The sequence below is a fragment of the Macrobrachium rosenbergii genome, chromosome 5 (genome assembly GCF_040412425.1).
Source record: "Macrobrachium rosenbergii isolate ZJJX-2024 chromosome 5, ASM4041242v1, whole genome shotgun sequence".
Lineage (NCBI taxonomy): Eukaryota > Metazoa > Arthropoda > Malacostraca > Decapoda > Palaemonidae > Macrobrachium > Macrobrachium rosenbergii.
In genome coordinates this window covers 61,547,561-61,553,610 of record NC_089745.1, presented here as the reverse complement: position 1 = coordinate 61,553,610, position 6,050 = coordinate 61,547,561, and positions in this window count along the sequence as shown.

The window sequence follows — 6,050 nt, the reverse complement described above, 5'->3', positions numbered from 1 at the left end:
CATCCGATGGAAGATGCTGAAAAGAAAAACTCATTGCATTTGACTCTGAATGCAGAAAATTACATTATTATATTTTAAACTCCAAATCATAAGAGCAAAATGTGTATAAAGATTCATGCAAGCAGACGGTGAGAGAATTTGGTTTGCAAACATCAGTTAATCCCCACCTGCAACCCGTTGCAGACCTCCCCTACTAACCTGAGTTACAGAGGTATGAAAATGACACTTGAGATGCACAATGGTTGAGATATCCTTCACTAAGGACATATAAAAGTGCAAACAAAGCAATTATGAAAAGGTCCCAAAAAAATGTGCTTAAAATAAAAACTTAGAAAGTAGTAAGCTCAAAATTGGTGTTGACTGTATCTAGGTTATCCCAATTGGTAAATTTTTAAAATCAAGACCACAACCACTTCCAGATGAGCTACCATGTTTAGCCACCTCAATGGATAGGAGCATTACTGTATCCTAACACACATTATGATGACAAGATTTCATGGCAAAAAACTGAAAGGTAAATGATGCCGCCTCAGTAGCCAGACAAAAATATCCATTTATTAATATAATTTTTAGAAATTTGCCATCCTTTGTTTATGTTTTCATAAAAATCACAACTTCTACCTGGACTCTACCACTAAACTGTGTTGGAGCCTGCCTACAGTTTAGCCACTTTCAAAACTGTGCCTGTAAAGGTTCCGAAAACAAAAAAAAACTCAAGCCTAAACAAACAAGATAAACAAATTTAGAACAGGTCCTGACCTCCAGTGTTACAATGGGTAACAAAACATAGCCGGCTGGCCTAATATTGCTCTTCATTGCATTTGGACCCCAATGTGTTTGGAATGCACAGCCTGGTCCCAACTACTTACCTTGGCTGAGTTATTGTACACCCTCACTTGAGGTGACTCACCTGACCTGAACCCAACTGTAAACTGTGATTGTGTTTAGTACAGCCCCTGATGGAATTTAACCTAAAAATATCCATGCAGCCATTTCCTACCTTTGCCAACCTCAAACACTGAGTAGTGTTATTAAATGTCTGAAGATAAGAGCCTTAAATTTTCTCATTACAACCTAGCCTTATTCGGTATTATTTTATAAGTTGCCAATAAACGATATGAAATTGTGACTTACATTTTTGAAAAAGCTCTTCATTTTCATTATTTTGAACCCCATAAACACTATGCGCAAATGATAAATAAAAATTAAAAATAATTACGACTTATAAGGTAAGAATACCCCCTCCATAGCTAATAGGGCAAAATTGTAACCAGTCAACCCCATAGGTGAAGTTATATTGGTATTTTAGGGTTCTTTTAGTGCCCTATTATTTCCTAGTCATTTTTGCATGAAAAACTCAAAATGGTTTTTCGTGCAAAAATGGCTGCCTGGAGTCTTATTGGCAACTTATAAAATTTTACCGATTATTCTACTACTGGCTACTTAGGCTAGCCTCTTGGGGCCAGACTTGCAACTCATACTTAGCATTCAGTAACAGTGCCTACAGCGGCAAGGGTTGTGCACGACAGATTCTGCCGATCCTGCTGTGACAATGGGTCCCTGCCGAATGCCTGCAGGCTACTAACCTACAGCAAAAGCCTAGGCCTAGCCTACCTACCTCCCATCAAAAAAGCGTATAGCCTATCTTGGACAAGCCTATCCTACAGTCCCCTAATTTAGGCTGACTATGTAATTGCACACCGAAAAAACGTTGGTTACAGTAATAATTCGTAAGTTTCCAGAACTTGAATGACATTGGTAGATAGCCTAGCGATCTAGTGCAGGACTAGAGCAGGCCAGAGAGGCCGACAACCTACTAGAAACGCTGAGGCAGCCCCGATGACAGGACTGGCATTTTCGCAGTAAACAGAGCTTCGTATATATTAACGATATACGATAAAAATCGAACTACCTAAACCCTGAGACAAGATTTGTACCAAACAAGGTAATACCTACCTCCTATACTGAATAAATTGTTAAGTAGTCAGTAATTCCGCCAGCTTAGAGGTTGTTTGTTTACCATGATAGCCTGTGGCTACTAACGTGACACGCGAGAAGCGCAACGATGAAGGTTGTAAAGGGATGTAGTTTGTGATACACCTACAGCATATTATGCCTTCATTGCCTTGTATCCTTTAGCTGCCTAGCACTTTAGTGACAACATAAGGTCATAAGCCATAAGACCCGTTATCATCTGCTTTCCTAAGATTCTTTACAGCGAATATTACATGAGTTTTGTCATATTGTAAGCAGGTCAGTACGTCCCCACCGTCATTTGCAACGATTGGTAGGATATAATATAATCTCAATTAATTCGTACACTGTAACTTCTGACATTTTAGCCTCCGGCAGACCCCATTAGAAAAATCTGCTTTTTAAGGATCTTTTAAAATATTTTTTTGTATAACCTACCGGCAAATTAGTACCCTGTCTCTCGTCATTTGAAAAGATGAAGTAAAAGACTGGTAAAAAGAAACCTAGCCACTAACTACCAGAAAGTTCTTCAGCGTCACGTCGAACCCGCGACACACTCTCCTCTGCTTGTTACCATACCCTTGATTCCATCTCTTCACGCATGCTTATTGTTTCACTAAATCTTCATGCCTTTACAATTCATTCTTTAGGCCCTTTTAGCCCACGAATACTCTATATACAAACTAGCTCCTACTGTTTCTTTTTCTCCTCTTATCATTCCACTTTTGTAATAGCTAAGCTATCCCTGGTAACCTAGCGTCTGGAAACCCTACTCACTGAAAGCCAAGGCCCAACACACAAGCACGTATGAAAAAAGTATCAATATCTACCAAAGATGGGACCAGTCCCCAGAATTTCGACGAGTTTAGATGGAAGCCAGGGCCACCACAAGATGAGTCACAAACATCGTGAAAGAATCAAGCTTAAGTTCTTAGACAGTATATAAGGAGTTACCATGGCAGGCTGCATACGAGTGGAAATCTGGGTAAACTTGTTAATATGCTAGGCGAGCAACTTCCCACGTACCTCCTAAGTTAGGTTCTGTGCAGATACTCAGATTATTTCATTTGTATCTGTTATGGCTCATTTGGTAGTGCTCTTGGATTTTATTCGAGAGTCCTGGGTTCGAACTCAATATGAGGTCAAATTGATCGTACACATTTTTGGCCCGTAGGTTGTTAGGGCCATATATTGATGCCCTCCGACACTTGTAGGCCACGGCTATAGCTGGTTCTACAATATAGTGATGCTTTACAAGATTTACATCCATAAACATTCCTCTGCTGTTTGAAAAGATCCTACTCTTCATCCTCTAGAATCCCATTTGCTCTCATTACTTTACTCTTGCTAACATTTGCGTTTACATTTCTTCTCTTCTAGACACTTTCAGATTATTTCATCGGTCTCTGCGGCCTCTCCTTAAAAGAAGAACTGAAAGTATTCTTTGGTGGCTCACTATACTGTATATTAGCTGTCAAATATGTGAGTCAAATACCTGATGAGTATCTTCGTAAATCATTTCTTTCCCACCTCCTGATGATTACATATATTTTGGTAGATTTTTGTATGTAGACATTAATTTCTTGTGTGTGCGTATAACTTAGCAACAATGCTAAGTTATTAATCGTCTTTTGGTGAAGAGAGTCCGTCAGTAACATTTTGTAAACTGCTTTATACTGATTAGTGTTTCAGTACTTGTGTAAATAAAAGTTACCGATTTTCTGCTGTACGCTGTATTGTTAAGGCTATTTTTCACATTAATTATAAGAAATGTGTTCGTTCATTTTTGACTCAGAACATTATCTCTGAATGTAAACTGTGACGTTTATAGCAGAGTTATTTCGAATACTGGGAGGAAATACAACTAGCAGAAAAGAGGCCAATGAGTTTTGTGAAGTCTTGGGAGAACACGCAGCTATAGTTGCACGCTTGTTATTCATAGGCTAATCATGAACAACCGAGAAGCATTTCACTAAATGGTGTTCTAAAGAGCGTTTTAATTCTATTTTGAATCATGTTACTTTGTCATAATTTTTACTTCCACTGGTGCATTGATGTAGTTTTCTTTGTTCTTGCATTAAGCTGATAATTCATTCTTTGCCTGTCTGCCACAGAGCAATGCAATTTTACATTTTTGTTTTATTCTTTTCCTTTGTAATTGTGGTGAAGAGGTATCAGTTATACTTTAGGTTCTTTTTATAGTATATTTCTTTTGACTATCCGTTTCCATTCACTTAGTCTTGATTCATTGTGTCAGATATTTTCATGTTCATCGGATGTTGATTTATGCAATTTTGTTATCCACATATCTTTGTCCCTGTTCATCGGGTGATAAGTGTTCAGTTATTCCAAGACTTGTATGACTCCTGACTTGGAAATCTCAGTTGGTTGATGAATTTCAGGACGAGGAACAAATAAAGCATATTTTAAAACTTTGTTTTAACGTCTCGGAAATACTCTGGTGCCATTCAAAGCTAATAGGCTATACTTTGGTTGCTCTTCGTTCTGAAATTTATATGTCTACTGAGATTTCCAAATTCCACCCCACTTATGACGACCTTATCTCGGCGCCATGGACAACATGTTTTAGCTTTGAATGGCACCAGAGTATTGCCGAAACGTCAAAATAAAGATTTAAAAACATGCTTTGTTTTTCCTCGTCCAGAAATTCAACAAAAGACTTTTTGAAAAAAAATAGATCTGCCTCTCAGTGAGGAATTTAATAGATTTAGTAAATGGAATCATAAAAATGACAATTCTCATTATTAGGAAAAAAAAAAGATTTTTATTTTCTTTGTAATTCTACCTAGTACATGGTTTATGTTGTAAAGCATCCCAGTTATGGATTTACATTTGGTATTATCATTTTCTCCGATATTTTGGGCTATCAAAATATATCATCATTTATGAACACTAATTTAGATTTTTTTCATGGACAGTCACGAAGAAGTGTAGGCTATATTATGGCCTTCCCACAAAGGTAAAGACAGGTATTAATGATTAGCATTAATCTCCTATAGTTAAATTACTTCCTGAATACGTGTTTTGAAATCGGGAGATTGGCGGCTTTCATTTATTTTGTGCAGCTGTTGATCTGAGGGCAGTCATCACTCTAACCTCTTAGGGGTTTCGGGGATAATACCCTTTTGAGACAGTTTCAAGGTTTGTTCTCCATGGTGTTATGAGGATAGTCACTGGTCATGATATTGACAAAAACAGTGAAATTCTTTAGAGCAGTATAAGTGCAAAAAATTAACAATAAATAAATAGTTTAAGCATTATTCAGTTGCCAACAAACCAGTCCATCGTGCAATCTATTCTTTGTAACATTCACTCGAGCCGTATTTCCTGAAAACCACCACCCCCACCACCATCTTCATCATCAACAAAAGTCTCCTCGTCTCTCTCCTCTCCTTCTCATCATCACCACCACCAATGATGTTCATTTTTGGAAAACCCCTTATCGACCCTCATTGGTTCCTCCCCGGTTGGTCCCATCTACTTGTCAGTATTGTCTGTAGTTTTCTTTATTAACTAGTTTTTCCACGTCATAATTATTTTTATATTTTTGAGTTTCTTCTTAGCTGGCTTGAAGTATCACATATCTCTAGCACTTGGATCCTTTTTCCATCATCTATGCTTTATCTTGCTCCCTTGAGGAAAATAGCAGAAACCTGCACTGAAATTCAGTGCTGATCAGTGAGGCTATATTAGGCCCACTAGAATTAAACGACTGGAAAATGTACGGTGTACGGTACAAAATGCTCGTGCTGTGAAGAAATAACTGAAACCTTACACAATTTCTTACATTAATGTCCAGCATATAGTGACATTAGGAATAAATATAGGCTACCGGTAGATTCGTGCAGCAGCCATATCAGGAAGTTAAAGAGGAACTGATAGATAGCATCTTAATATCTGCAGATCGATCGAAAGAAGAAATCGAAAACAGGAAGTTATTTATAAAAAATATATTGTATCACAAAGACAATAAACAAAAACAATCAAAAGCAGTGGAGAAATAGATCGAGCAAGGAGCCGTTTCAAAAATCAAAATACCATCCTACCACTACTAC